Genomic DNA, 15,957 nt, shown 5'->3' on the forward strand with positions numbered 1-15,957 from the left:
GACCAGCAGTAGCGGCAGGGGACCCAACCCTGATTCATTGCCCTGCAGGCGGGATGGTGGAGCAGGTGAGGAGGCAGTGTCAGGCCAAGGCAGGGTGCCAGGTGGGGCTGTGGGGCTGCTAGGCTGGGGGCACGAGCTGGGGCCCGATCTCCACAGGCCACCCTGAGGGACCCCACCCGTGCATGAATTCGTGCACTGGGCCTCTAGTAATACCATAATCAGCAGTTGTGCAGTCAATTTAACCTGAACTTGTTCATTCTTCTAAATGACAGCCTTTCCAATCTTAATGACAATCAAGTCTCTCCATAAGTCTATTGTCTCCACCAACAGTTTTACTCATTTCTTGCAGCCCCCATCTCATAAAACACATTCTTTTTTATCTCCTTCAGTATATATGTGTTCTTAGTTACTTTAGATAATCCTTTGTGTTTTCTGATACTACACAGCCATCCTTATTCCATTAAGAAGTTTTTCTGTGCCAGTGGTATGATTATTACCACCATTTAAGAGAAGGACAACTTAGGAAACGCTATTCCTCTATCTTCCTGAAAGAAAAAAAAAAGTAGATTTCCCTGATATAAGGCTGAGAAGAATAAAATTAAAATGATAAAATTATATTTATTTTCTACCAAATAAATACAAGGCAATCAGGGAGACAGCCTTGACTATCCTGGAGTTTGTGTTCTTAACACATAAAACGGCACATGGACTCTGTGCATTTAAGCAGTTCTTCTGTGTTGCAGAAGGTGTCTTAAAGTTTCCATGATGCAGTTTTCCGTAAAATAAAATATGGATAGCTCAAGTTGCCAAATTTTCATTAGTGAAATGGAAGTGTAGACAATCCATTATAATCCACTTTTAAATTAACCTTTATGACTCAATGCAAATATGTCAATAAACATTGGCAAAGAATATGTCTAGATGAAAACTAAATGAAATGCCAAAATACTATCAACTTAAATAAACAAATGCAATTTGAACAATAATAAACATTTACTGTTGTCTATCATTATGAAAAAAATGTTATTTGCTTTTTGTTACTAGTTTACTGTGATTAATCTGTATAATCACTTCTTTCTGAAAAGCAACTTGAAGAAATATATTAAATGCCTTAAATATATTCACATGTTTACAAACAATAATTTGCCTATCCAGGAATTTATCGTATAGGATAATTAAATGTACCCACAAATATTTCTATATAAGTGTAGTCATTGTGTCATTGTTTGTAATAGCAGGAAATATGTGCATCCTAGATGGTGAAAGGTAAGGGTAATTAAAATGTTCAGTGCATTTATTTCATGCAGTAGATTGTATATATTCATTATACTCCGGCATTTTGAGCAATATCTTCTGGCATTTCATATTCTCCTAATTTATTTTTGAAAGAAAAGACCACAGGATACAACAAAGATTACAGAATATTATATGGAGTTTTAATACTGAATATTGCATAAACTGGGAGAAGATACACCACAATATTCATATCAATATATACATTGATTTGGCCTAAGACAGGGCAGATATTTTCAGGAAAATTAGCAATATAAAGGGAAAACTGGAGCAAAAACATCTTAGAGGTTGAATTATGTCCCCCACAGTAACATGCAGTACTTTGAATGTGACTGTATTTGGGATAATATTTGAAGAAGTAATTAAATTAAGACAATATAATTAGGATGGCCCTAATCCAATATGCTTAGTGTCTCTCTAAAGAAGAGATTGGGACACAGGCACATATGCACCAAGGAAGACCATGTGAATACAGAGAGAAGATTGCTCTCTGCATGTCAGTCAGAGAGGCCTCAAAAGGCATGGTGGCTGCTGGGAGTTTCTAGGAATGGATTCCCTAGTTTGAAGAAGGGTATGCACTTCTACTACCCACGTTTCAACTCAGCACAGTGACAGTTTAACACTAAAGCACCATGACAAACCATCAAAGTGGTATCAGACTAACATGTACATCCCTGTGCCTCATGTTGTTAAGCTCCACCTCATTCCTACTTCAAAGGAGACTTTTTAAGAATTGTTAGTGCTTTCTTAATAATAAAGTCTTATGTGTTGGTAAAAGAGAAAAATGAAAGCATAGTTTAAAAAATAAAATCACCTTTAATACCACGATCAGGGGAGAACTGTTCTTTAGGTGTATAGCCTTCCAGATTCTCCTGTGCACTGATACGTTTCTGAAGCAGATCAACTTGTACATACAGTTTTGTAACTTTTTTTAAATATTTTTTATTGACTTCAGAGATGAAGGGAGAGGGAGAGATAGAAACATCAATGATGAGAGAGAATCATTGATTGGCTGCCTCCTGCACGCTCCCCACCAGGGATTGAACCCACAACCCAGGCATGTGCCCTTGACCAGAATCAAACCTGGAACCCTTCAGTCCTCAGGCTGATGTTCCATCCACTGAGCCAAACCATCTAGGACCTGTTTTATAACTTTTTTACACTTGATAATACCGTGACTATCATGCTGTGTCAAATATACTACTACATCTTTTTTTATTTTAATTGATTTCGGAGAGGAAGGGAGAGGGAAAGAAGGATAGAAACATCAATGATGAGAGAGAATCACTAATCAGCTGCCTGCTGCAGGCCCCCACACTGGGGATAGCGTCCCCAACCCAGGCACGTGCCCCAACCAGGAATAGAACCCTTAACTCTTGGTTCATAGGTTGGAGCTCAGAACCATGCTTTTGGGCACTACAACTTTTTTAATGGCTTCATGGTATTCCATCATATGTGCCTCACTTTACTAAACTACTGTTGCTTTATAGGTTGTTTCCAATTTTTCACTAATAAACTGCTGAAGTAACAACAACAAAAGAAGTCAACTCTGCTAACATCCTGATCTCTGACTTCCAGCCTCTCTCCCTGTGAAAACACAAAATTCTGTTGCTTAAGCCACCCAGTCTGTGGTACTTTGTTATGGCAGCCCTAGCAGACTAATGCAAAACATAATCACTAAATAAGTAGATAAGAACAACTGAAATTTGCTGGTTATGCAGACCACAAGGTCTGTATAAAATCTGAGCTACGACTATAAAACTGGGCGGGCTAAATTGTTGCCAGGTCAGTGCATTTTATTTTTGCTGTCTCAGTCTTGTGACTGATCCTCTTGCCCGTGGTCTGATTGTTCTTTTGAAATAGCTCGCCTTCTCCAAAAGCTCCAAGTTTCTATAGGCAACAGCTGATTGTGGGCAGCAAGGTTGCTGGGTTTTGTGGTGTTTTTTTTTTTTCCGTTTTGTTTTTTTTTAATGTTGATTAGAAAGCAGAAAAGCTTCACACTTGAAAGCTATAAACGGGGTTTGTGATTTCTGAGCTTGGGACTTGAATTTACCTTCAGAGCAGGGAAGTTTATTGTTTGCGGATAGTCTCTTAATGGGCTTTCGGTTATGCAATGTTTACATACAGTTCCCACTCTGGGATGTTGACTGCCCAGACATCCTGGCTCCCAGAAACTAAACTGTGCTACCAAATAACATAAAGGACTCTTCATTCATTATGTCTGTAGATTAGAATCCCACTTAAAAATGTTTCTTTATAAATATGTGTTTAGACTGTACTTTCCCTAATTATATTTATTGTCTCTTGGCAAATGCATTGTGTGTGTGGTCTTGTTCTAGCATTTGCTCAAGATTTTGAAAGGAAGGCTGGGCTGTGACACATGTGAGTACCATGCCAATGGAGGGACCATAAAGATACCCCAGCTGGGATGGCTGACATGTACCGTAGAGCCTGCCATTAAAGGTCCATGCGTGGAGTTGTTTTTATATGGAATAACTCAGATATGACCAAATGTAATGACATGCAGGATTCATGTGTTCTGATGGATTGCATTCATGACCTCCGAGGACAAGACCAACTGTGTATGCAGAAAGTGCTGTTTTCCAGGAAAAGAGTTGGAATTCTCAAGTCCAGTCATCTTGGCAAACTGCCAGTCCTGGGACAGAAAATGACCCTCAGAGGAGTACTCTTTAGACTTGGTGAGGGACAAGGGTAGCAAAAAATATTACTTTCTTTAATCCATGCGGAGGTTCGGGTGCTCAGTCTTCAGAAAGGGTAACTCGACAATATGTTCACTGAGCAACACTCACCTGGCTCCTGCAGCTTGGAGGTGAGGCAAGCCTTGTCACGGGAGGGCTTCTGCAGCAGGAGAGCACCCGAGGTGTGTTCTTATTCCCAATGACTTTGTGTGGTAGCTCCCTTTTCCTAACCTCATACTCACTCATTGGTTCCAAATGCTGGAGAGGTGACTGTGTCTCCAAATAGTACACTACACACCTGATTGCCTGGGCTCATTTATAAAAGAATTTTTCCAAGTAATGAAACAGCCCGCTGTAGGACATGATGTGACCACTCTATATATATAAAGCAGTAATATGCAAATTAGGCCAGGATGCCATAACAGGTCATGACTGGACAGGAGGAGGTTGTGCGCGCAGGTGAGGCCCAGAGCGGAGATGGAGACAGAGACAGGGGGGCCTGCCCAAGCCAGTGTGGAGGCTCAGGTGGCCCCGGAGCAGACACAGGCAAGGTGGCCAGGGAACGCTGCGAGTCAGGTGCAGATCCCGGCCCCCCAGAGGGTGCCTTCTCGCATGGCGGGAGGCAGAGTGCTTCCTTGCGCAATTTCAATCGCACACTGGGCCTCTAGTAGAATTAATAAAATGAAATCAAGATTCTTTTTTGGTCTTGGAATCTAAATAAATTTCTGGCTTTGACCAAGGCTCTTAGAATATTTATGCTTCTGTTCCTAAATAAGGGACTGGAAGGAGATGATCATCATGGTCAACGACCAGCAGTAGTATCTTCTGGTTTATTAAGCACTGTTGACATAAATCGTTATTTTTGCATATCAATTATTACACAGAGTTGAATATATGAAGAGAGAGTTATGTCAATTTAATGAGACCCAGAACTGAATTGGAACTGATGTCACAAGAGGTCCTTCTTAATTATTTTTCTTTAAAAACAAACAAACATGGCAGCAATGTACTTTTGTTCTCTTCATTCTCCTTTATTTCTTCCACAAGAAGACTGTGAAATCCCTTGGCATTCTAGGCAAAGTCTTGATAATCTTCTGAAAAATGAATTGAGTTGATTCACAAGTAGCTTTTTTAAGACTCTAAAAATGTCTCTAGAAAATAATTCTTTGTTTCCCACTTCCCATGATCATCATCCTCAAAGCCCTCTCTGTCAGACATAATGATCCACACTTTCCACTCATGCCTCCCCTTAATCTCACTCAGAGGTTTGTTTGTTCAATAACATCTGGATAGTACATGCCTCCATCTTTTAACACTAAACATTGATGTATTTCTACTAAGGGCTCAGTTAAGAAAACATAAACCTATTAGATATTTTAATGATAAAAAGGCACGGGTAGATATTAGCTGAAATGTAGAAGTATTGGCAACTGAAAGGGCTGCAGGAGCAGATTCTAAAGCTGACTGTAAAGGAGAGCTACTCATTTGTGGCCACCATTGAAGTGATGCTCGTTTCAATAAGAGGGACTTCAAAAAGTTTATCTCAGAAGCCGCATTCTTACAATAAGGGAGACATGTTGATAAACCTCTTTTTCTTGACACCCAGGGTTGCTAAAGAATGAACCCCGGTACCTCTTGGCCCTACCTAAGCTGCAGCAACATTGAGCTGCAGGGAGATTATCTATGCCTCAAATCTGCCTTCTGACCTTGCTTGAGAGCCTCTTGTCAGATAACCCCAATTCACCTACGAAAACAAAGCTTTAAAGCATTTGTGAAAACAGGGTTCACCCTTCCTGGCCTCTGTAAGCAGAAGGAAGATGAAATGGGGCTTGAAAGCCAGTCTGTGCCCTGCATGTACAGATGGTGCTGGCTTCTCTGCTTTTCTCTTCAGCTTGCCTCTCCTCTTCCCACCCAGGGAGTAAATATCTTGGCTGCACTTGTGCTGTGGTCCATTGTTTACGTATATTAATGATCTTCCTATAACCTCTCCCTAAGTGATGGCATATTACATGCGGCATTTGTTTGCTAGGATTGCCATAACAAAGTACCACACACTGGGTGGCTGAGACCATGGAAATGTATTGTCTCACAGTTCTGGAGGCTAGACGTCTGAGATCAAGCTGTCAGAGCTGGTTCCTTCTGACTGAGGTCCATAAGGAAGAATCTGTTTTTTGTCTATCTCCTAGCTTCCGAAGGTTTGCTGACAATCTTTCTCATTCTTTTGCTTCTGCTTTCTCACTCTAATCTCTGCCTTCATCTTCCCAGGCTGTTTCCCTGTGTATCTGTCTCCAAATCTCCCCTTTTTATAGAACTCCAGTCATGTTGGATTAGGGACCCACCCTACTCCAAGTATGACTTCATCGTCTCTTAGCTGATTACATCTGTAGTGATTCTATTTCCAAATGAAGTTACACTGAGAAATACTATGCATTAGCACTTCAACAGATGGATTTACATATATTAACATGCAACCCTGAGTGTCAATCCATAATCTGATTCAGCCCTGCCTGAAGCCTGAATGTTTGAACTTTCAAGTGAGACAATATATTTTCTTAAGGGTTAAGAAACCCACAATACAATTGATTTTGTTTTAATGAATGGTCTGTGTACAATGAATGCTTACTTAATCATCATCGGGTCACTCAGGAAAAAGACCTCATTCAAGGTCAATGCTAGCACCGGGTAACCCACCAGAACAAGCAAACTCTGTATCACATCCTATGTGAAGATTTTCCTCCCCAAGCCAGTGGGTTGTATGTGGTGAATTTGAGCAATATCTCATCTCTTTGGTGCCAAAGCATATTCATTTGTTTGCCTAAATTATTTTATATTCCCTGTGCTCTTTGGCATTAAAAAAATAAATGGTTTGTTTTATTTTATTTTTTTTTTTTCTCTCTCTCTCTCTCTTGGTGTTGCTTTGAAGATTTTCAATCCACTAAGAATGTTGTGTGTTAACAAGGGAGAGCCCAAATTAAAGGAAGCAAGTGGTTTGGCAGTTGAAAACAGTTCGAATTAAGTTTGTGAAAATATCTTTCCACTGCCATGTTTTAACTTGTTTTAATAGCACTGAATATATCTTTTTATTAGTTGTAGAGCAGCCTATGAATATTTACCTGTCTGTTAGGTGCATCTATTATAGGGAACACAGAGGGGAGATTCTTTCCTTTCAGGAGACTGTTAATTTGCTGAGTGTGGGTTACTTAAAACCCAGTTTTTGGCTCATGTTAGTGGAAAGTCACTCAGTGGGGAGAGGAGAGGACAGTGTTCCTATTCCCTTATCTGTATAATGAGTATTTAGTTTCCATGGTCATTGCAAGTTCAGATCAACAGCAACAGTGTTGTAACAGAGTTCTACTTCTTATTCCAACTTCTGGCAAGCTGTCCTTTCTTTTCACTTTCTTAAATGGGACAATTGAAGATGCCGATGTTGTTTTTGATTGGGCCTGGGTTCAAAAGGAAGCTTGGCAGCTCTATCAGTTGTGTTGTCTAAATCCTCCAGTTTCAGTTTCTTCAAGCCCCAAGTGAAGATCATAGGACTTATCTCACAGTTTTATAATAATGGGGATTGAAACTAAGTCAGGTCCCGTATGGAAAATATATAGTGTGGTGCCTGATTTCAACTCATTTGGGAACAATTTCTTCTTCCTGGGATGTTTGATCACTTCTTTCTCACTGAAATGTATCCATTTCATCACATTGTATCTCATGCTACTTTCTGTTTCCAACCTAAGTTCCCTAAGCGTGAAAAGTTTCCATGTATCAGGCCGTGATCATCATTTCTGTTTTGAGTATTCTGTTTTCTTATTTGCAGATTAGCTCTTTGAGATCTATTTTTCCCTGTACCACATTCTCACTCATTCCCCATAAATTTCTTCTGCTCTCTAGGAGAGTTCTCTTTAGTTTGTGTTTCCCACAATGTTGCTTTTGCTATTTACTGTTTCTGATGGTGGTTTTATTGGGCATGGTTGGTTGACTTCCCAGCATCCATTTCACCAATGCCTCCCCATGTAGGAGTCATGAGGTTTGTGTGTCTGATTGACTCTTCTCTCAGCTCCGGGGATGGAACCTTAGTGATCCAAGACAAGCCATAAAATGTTACGCCCCTTGGGTTAACTGGGTGATGCTTGGACACTCAATCTGATTGCTTCCAACAGACTCAAGCCAAGTTGTGAAGAGGGGACACTACGTCTGGACAGTGTTTCGGGTTTGGGGGTTTAAGTATGCAACCGCTGCAGCCATTTTGCCACCTTGAAAGAAGCTAAGCCCAGACCAAAATCAACCCTACAAGGAGAGAAATTCTGAGAGAGAACATGGGAAAGCACACAGGAGCTCTGACCGAGCCCTACCTGGAGCCTGTCTGTTTGAACATTCAAGTTAAGTGAGACAATATATTTTCTTAAAGGTTAAGTAACCTTAAATTGTATTTTCTTTCACTTAAAACTTGCAACATTTTAACCCATTTACTTTGCTATGTTATCACTTTCATTTCGTTCCACTGACTTTTTTTTAATTCTTTATTGTTTAAAGTAATACATAAGCCTCCTTTTCCCACCATTGACCTCTCCCCGGCCACCCTCCCTCCCCCCACCCCCAGCATAAGCCCTCACTCCCCTACTGTCTGTGTCCATTGGTTATGCTCATATGCATGCATACAAGTCCTTTAGTTGATCTCTTAATTTATTCACATTCAACAGTTTGTGTTCTTTTATTTAAATAAAAAGAAACAACAGCCATTTTCTAAAGTTATATTATACTAGAGGCCCGGTGCATGAAATTCATGCATGAGAGGGGGGTCCCCTCAGCTCAGCCTGCACCCTCTCTAATCCGGGACCCCTCAGGGGATGTCCTAAGGATAGGGCCTAAACTGGCAGTCGGACATCCCTCTACAATCTGGGACTGCTGGCTCCTAACTGCTCACCTGCCTGCCTGCATGATCACCCCTGACTGCCCCCCCTATTGCCCTGGTCACCCCTGACTGCCCCCCCTGTTGCCCTGGTCTCACTGCCCCCCTTGTTGGCCTGGTTGCTGCCAACTGCCCCCCCCCCCATGCCTGGTTGCCCCTCAGTGCCCCCCCCCCAACCCTCAGTGCCCCCCCCCCCCCCCGCCAGCCTAGTTGCTCCACACAGCCTGCTCTTCAGTCATTTGGTCTTCCCTCACTAATCCCCCTGCCGGCCTTGTCACCCCATGCAGCCTGCTTCTTGGTCATTACTAGACAACTTACATATTCCTCTATTATTAGTATAGATTTTCTATAAACATCTTTGAGATAAAATTGCATCATTCCTTTTATTGTTTTATAGCACTTTTATAATTTTATAGCACTTTCTTAATTTAATAATATTCTAATAATTCTTATTTTTTCTTTTATACATATTTCCAAAAGGATAATTCATAGATTCTTGTTATTGTTGCTGCAAAATGTTTATTTGCTATAGCTCAGACAGTCTTCAGTTACCTTATGTGCCTTAGAGCAAGCAGTTTGAAAGGTACATTAATTCCACCATAAATAAGGAAGGACTCACCGTCTTATTCTTAAGTGGTCTGTGCCCATTGCTGGCTGTCATACCTTTACAGATCAGGCTTTTGCATGACCTGGTTCTCATGTATTAAAATCTACTAGACCCCCACCCCTGAAAGGAAATGTGATCTGAAATAAATCCTCGTCACGGACTTCAAAATAACAACTTACCTCCCTACATCCCCTTTGTGCTGCTCTATTTCCTTTAAAGAACAGCACACATCCCTTTCTAACATACCCTACATTCTATGTTCACTGTTTTTATTGTTATTGTCTATCTCTCCCTATTAGAATGTAATCTTCACATTTAGGCTTTTTCTTTTTTGTTTAACTGACATATTCCAATACTACTTGGAACATATAAAATTCTGAATGACCATGGGATTGAATAATCCCATACATATATACACATCCATGTACCTGTAAGTTTTTTCAATGTTTGTTTCATGTTAAGTTTTACAAAGATAGGATTATATTTGTATGTTTGTTTTTGTTTACTCATTAATATAAATCATGACCATGCCTCCACATTATATATTAAGAACTTGTTGTGGTTATTTAAGGTATACAGTATTACATAATCAAGATGCACCATGATTTCCTCAATCGCTACCATAGTGATGAGCATTAGGTATATTTACGTTTTTTCCAATAAAGCCTTCTACACTAATAAAAGAGAAAGATTCAAATTGACCGTACCTTTGCGACGCCCACCAGCCAATCAGGAGTAAGTATGCAAATTAACCCAAGAAAGATGGCGGGTTAATTTGCATACACAGGCACCCAGCGGCCGGGGGCGGGATGCTTGTGTCGGCAATGATGCAGGCGTTTTACACCACCCCCGCCACTCCGGGCCTCTGGGCAGCGTGGGAAGAAGGAAAGGCGGCTCCAGGCCAGAGCAAAGGCTGTGCCGGCAGCCAGGGTAAGGAAGGCCCATTCTGCATGAATCTTCGTGCATTGGACATCTAGTATCATTATAAATCATTAAATACTGCTACCACTGTATTTAAAGGGGAGCACTCTGGCGCTGGGAAGAACATTTAATTTTTTTAAAAAAAATAGAAGATGGACAAAAAAAATGATATCTCAAAATCCACTTAATTCATAGACTACTTTTGAAATTTTATGTTTTCATATATTTAAGGTCTTTCCCTTTCTTTTGCTGTAGAGTGGAAAACATCCTTTGCCTTTTTCTATGCATTATCTGTGTCTCTTAACCATTTATAACAAGTCTCTCCTGCTGGTATTCATCCTTTGTCTTTCATGCATTGCCAAACTTTCCTCAGTCACTTTTCTTTTGACAGTTGTATTAAATAACAAACTTTGGCATGCTGTAACATTTTTAAAGTTGTAACTTTAAAATATTGTTTGCTTGGTCACTCAGAATTTATAGCTAGTTTATCTGGTGTAACTGTTGATTTCCATCCTGCATTATAACAGAATACTTTGATTCAAAAGTCACTTCAACTACAAAGTGATGAACTGCCCTAATTAAAAATAATATTCAGATAGTATAGTCACTGAGAATTTAGATGTAATAAAGATTCTAGGTTCAATCACTCTTGTAATATTTTCCTGCTGTTCAAAAACAAACAAACAAACAAAAAAACCACCTCAGTTTTGAGGCATTTGAATATAGACCACTAAAGTACTGTAAAACTTTCTCGCTTTTACATTCCCTAATGTAATTGGAGTTTTTAAATGAATATTTAAAAATCTTTGTCTAGTTAAGTGTAGATGAACATAAAGATAAGGCATTTAGAAGCAAAACTAAGCAGAGCGACCTCAATTATTTCAATAGCTTAACAAGATAAAGGGTTATGTCTTGCTCAGACAATAGTTCAAACAAAGCTAATCCTTGAGATTGGACAACTCTTCTGGGAGTTTGACTGATACTGAGGTGGCAATTTAGGGTTTTAGGTTCCTTTCATCCATTGCTCTATATCCTTGCAGTTGTGCCATTTAATTCTTGGATGTAAATACAAGTGAGGGATTGCTTGGAAATATGTATGGGCTTTTGAGCATCATACTTCATTTCTAACCATTTCTGGGACACTCATTGACCACTAAGTCACATGTTCCACCCAACTGAAAAGATGTCTGAGAGGGGTGTAACAAACACACATTCTCTACCATAACAGGAAACTAGAAGTATATACAAGTGATTTATCTTTATTGAAATTTGATTATTATTTAAAAACATAATTAAAAACAATTTAAACATAATTAAAAACAATTTAGAACTTAGTCTAGGCCAGAGTCTTTTTTTTTTTTTTTTGTCCTACTCAATGTTCACATTCAGACACCATTTAAAAAACTTTCATTACCTGGTAATGTTGACTAGGACTGTAATCACTAATCATGTGCCAGCTAAAATGAAGCCTTGGCATCAGGGGTAAAGCCAAAGAGAATAAGACTTATAACATTGAAAATTAGTGCTAGGGACATTTTGAATATTAGTTACATAATAATAGTAGTTAATATTTGAGAAACTGTGATACATGTTTTTCATTTAATCAACTAGCTGAAAATATGAAAGAATACATCTGCATATCTATATGCATATCCATATCTATCTATGAAAGTTGATTATTAAGTGGTTATCTACACTAATAAAAGAGAAAGATGCAAATTGACCTTACCTTCGTGACACCCACCAGCCAATCAGGAGTGAGTATGCAAATTAACCCAACAAATATGGTGGGTTAATTTGCATATGCAGACTCAGCAACAACACAGGCATTCCGCCCCACCCCAGCCGCTCTGGGCCTCTGGGCAGCGTGGGAAGGCAGAAAGGTGGCTCCGGGCTGGAGCGAAGGCAGTGCCGGCAGCCAGGGGAAGGAAGGCCCATTCTTGCATGAATCTTCGTGCATTGGGCCTCTAGTATTCTTACATTTTTACTTTCTGGTCACTCTAATATGTTATCAGTTAGGTTCAGATTGATAGTCAATCTCTGCACACTTCTTTATTCACGGAAAACCACTGGACTCTCATTTACAGTCTTGATTCTCTCCCATCCTAATGATGAAAGCTATGACCATTCAGGAATGAAATTAAGACCTTAAATTTGCACCTTATTATTAGTCACACTGTCACCTTGACCTTTGCTGTAGTCTAATACTTGTACTAATGCCTATTCCAGAGATGTGATTTGCACCTCACATCTCACTTTTGTTTACTGGTTTCCTATTGTATACTGTGAGCCTGGGCCAAAATATCTTATTCTTCCTGATTTCTTCCTTGTACTAAAGTCCCAATTCTACATTCATATTTAGTGGCTGACACTCTGCTACCTTATGAGAACCATATCTGATTTGGTCTGCCTGTGTGAAAACCCAAGTTCACTTACACATGTCACTATCCATTTGAATAACCATTCTCTAAATCAGACCTTCCTCATGCCTCTGGAAGTCAGCTACCCCAAGACCTACTTGTATTAAACTTCAAACTAATAACCTCCATTAGCTCTGGTCCCTTAGGTTCTGGCTCAATCCATGAGCCAATCTAATTCTAAACTCTTTCATCCTCTGCTCTACCCACTTCTCCTCTCCTTGATGGGGATATACCCAGGACTGTTTCAAGTCTCAGCTAAGGCTGCTGTTTGTGTGTCTATGTACACATGTGTATGCCTATGAGTGTATGTGTGTACATGTGTTTCCTGTATTTGATAATAAAGGAGACATTGATTTAGATGCTTTTGCTCACTTATCTTCATGGGTTTATTTTTGCTGCATACTCACTTTAAACAGATTAACTTTTTTTAGTGGTTTTTAAATTAAGTTATATTTTATTGGTTGCAGCTACTGATATCTTCCCTTGTTTGCTTATGTTATTAAAGTCAGGGCTTCAAAGAACTCTGGGGATATTAATTCCAGTTTGAACATGTAAATGGGGCCACCCAAGTGACGTTTATTTTCTCAAACTTATTAGTTCGCTACTGTGTAGGAAGGTGCCAAACACTTCTGAACCCAGACTAAATTGCTGGAGAACATTGTGTAGGCTTGGCTTTGGAAAGCATGGCGGGATCAAAGAGACAAATATATCTGATTTGTTGGATGTTACAATTTATCTTGAATGATGGAATGGAGATTTAGCAACATTGCTTCTACTACTCATGGTCATTGAATTGACCAGAATCTTCAGTCTTGGCATGGTTCTGCTTAAGGTTTTATTCCAGGAATGCTAGAGGAATCAGCATTAAACTTCTTGAAAGCTTTACAGCTGTTTCATCAAAGATTTTGCACTAAAATTTAAAATATTCATACTGGTTGGGTATCTGTTGCTTAATATAATTATTTTTGTGATCTATATCTATATGTTCTCTCTTGAAACTCTAGGCTTGAGTATCTAACTTTTGTTGTATAACACTGAACTTCTTCTGTACATTCACCCATCAAAATACATCTATGTGACCTCTTTTTTATTTATATCTATTATCTCAGCACCTACTGTAGTATTTCCCTTATCTCAGTTGTTTTATTACTTTCTCTTGAATACTGTTTCTCCCACTTTTTGTTAACCATAATCCTCATTAGGATGGTCTCAGAATAAATGACACTTACTAAGGAATGCCTATCCTGGGCACTCCCTTCTAAATCAAATCCCTGTTTTAATTGCTCGTTTCATTGGTAGCTTTTCTTCAAAGCATTTATCATAATTTGCAATCATATTTACTAGTGTTATGGAAGTCAAAAGGGTAGACACTAACCCAATACACACCATTTACTTAAAAAGAGATGGATGTTGGGAATTAATTATTTCTTGCTTACAAATGGGCATGTATTTGACTTTTTTGCATTGGTCTGTATATCTTGTGATCTAAATTAACTTATTAGTCTTATTGGTTACTTTGAAAAATTCCATAGCATTACCTATGTAAACAATTATGCAAATTGATAATGTTTTTTCTTTTCTTTGGAAAATTATTAGTTGTTATTTCAATGCATGGCTGAGAACTGAAATAAATTTTGTATAATAGTAAAAAAAATAAAAGAAGGTGGGTATCTTGCTTTATTACAACTCTAAGGTGACATTGGCATGATACTTTTTTTTATCATATATTTATATTAAATACTGTCATATGGGATACATTTATAAGTATATATTCAGATATTCCTCATTATTGCAATCTTCAATATAAAGTGCCAGATTAAACAGATCTAAACATTTTCCTGTATATACACTTCTGGTAGGCAGAACACACACACACACACACACACACACACACACACACACACACACACCACAATGTCTGATAGAATAGATCTTCACTTCAAGGCTAGGTAAAGTTTAATTCTATAAACCAAAGAGGAAATGCTAATATAGGAAGATAAATGAAATTAAAAGTGTACCTATCAGTTCCACAAATCAGGTGCCACTATCAAAGTTTTGCTGCTTCTTTGTATACTTGTCCAAGGACTCTGACATGGCAAGGTGCAAAGGTCAGAAAAGGTCAGGGGTCTATAAAAGGGGAGGAAAGTAGAGGTCTGAGTTGGATCAGGTAAGTAGTGGAGATAAAAATGATCCAAAAGAACTAGGGAGCACAGGTGAAATCATACAATTTAGAGTAAAGGGGAGTCAGAAATTCAAGCTTACTTTGAGGTCAATGTTAGCTTTAATTTTTAAGGAACAACATTATTAAGTAGACCCTATGAGACTCTAATAGTAAACAGAACAAGATCAATAAAAGAGCTTTAACATTTTAGCATTAGAATATGGGAGGCGATAAATACTTTATTATGAGCTAATTTACGAATTATAACTTGGATGAGTTATAATTGACTTTTTATACCCTAGCATAAGAAGGGTAGTTCAACATAATGTTTTCTTTACCTTTTGGAGGTCATATAATGATTTGACAAATCAGACATGAGGACTGGAAAAATATAGCACCACACAGCTTTGTAAACCAATTACTAAACAACATAATGTTTTCCTTTCCTTGCCATTGAAGAAGGCAGTATAACATCAGCATGGCAGCCAATGAAGACGTGGAGTCCACACAGGAGACAAAAGGGCTGCATCAAAGGCCAAGAGCAAGACAGACATAGTCTCTTAAACTGGTGGGAGAAATAGCTGAACTATCACAGCAGTGATCAGTAGCCATGGACTTCCATTATGTGTTCTCTGCTGTAGAAGTAAAGGACGTGAATGACACAAAGACATGGGATGTCAGTTGTGTTTCACATGACTGTCCAGCATTAGTTTTACCCAATTTGATTGTCATTTCTGGATTTAGTATATGTTGAGGCATTATTAGTCACCAAGTCAATGGTAGATATGATGGTGGGAGACAGTGTCTTTAATAAACTTCAAGACCATCATTTTATAAACCATATATCTATATAGAATGCTTTACCACCATTAGGATTAACAGATAATGTGATTTCCATTTTCACCACTGTTTCAAGAATTCCTGATTTTTAAAGTTTGAATACACAACACCAC

Source organism: Plecotus auritus (genome assembly GCF_963455305.1).
Source record: "Plecotus auritus genome assembly, chromosome: 2".
In the NCBI taxonomy this organism is placed as follows: Eukaryota; Metazoa; Chordata; class Mammalia; order Chiroptera; family Vespertilionidae; genus Plecotus; species Plecotus auritus.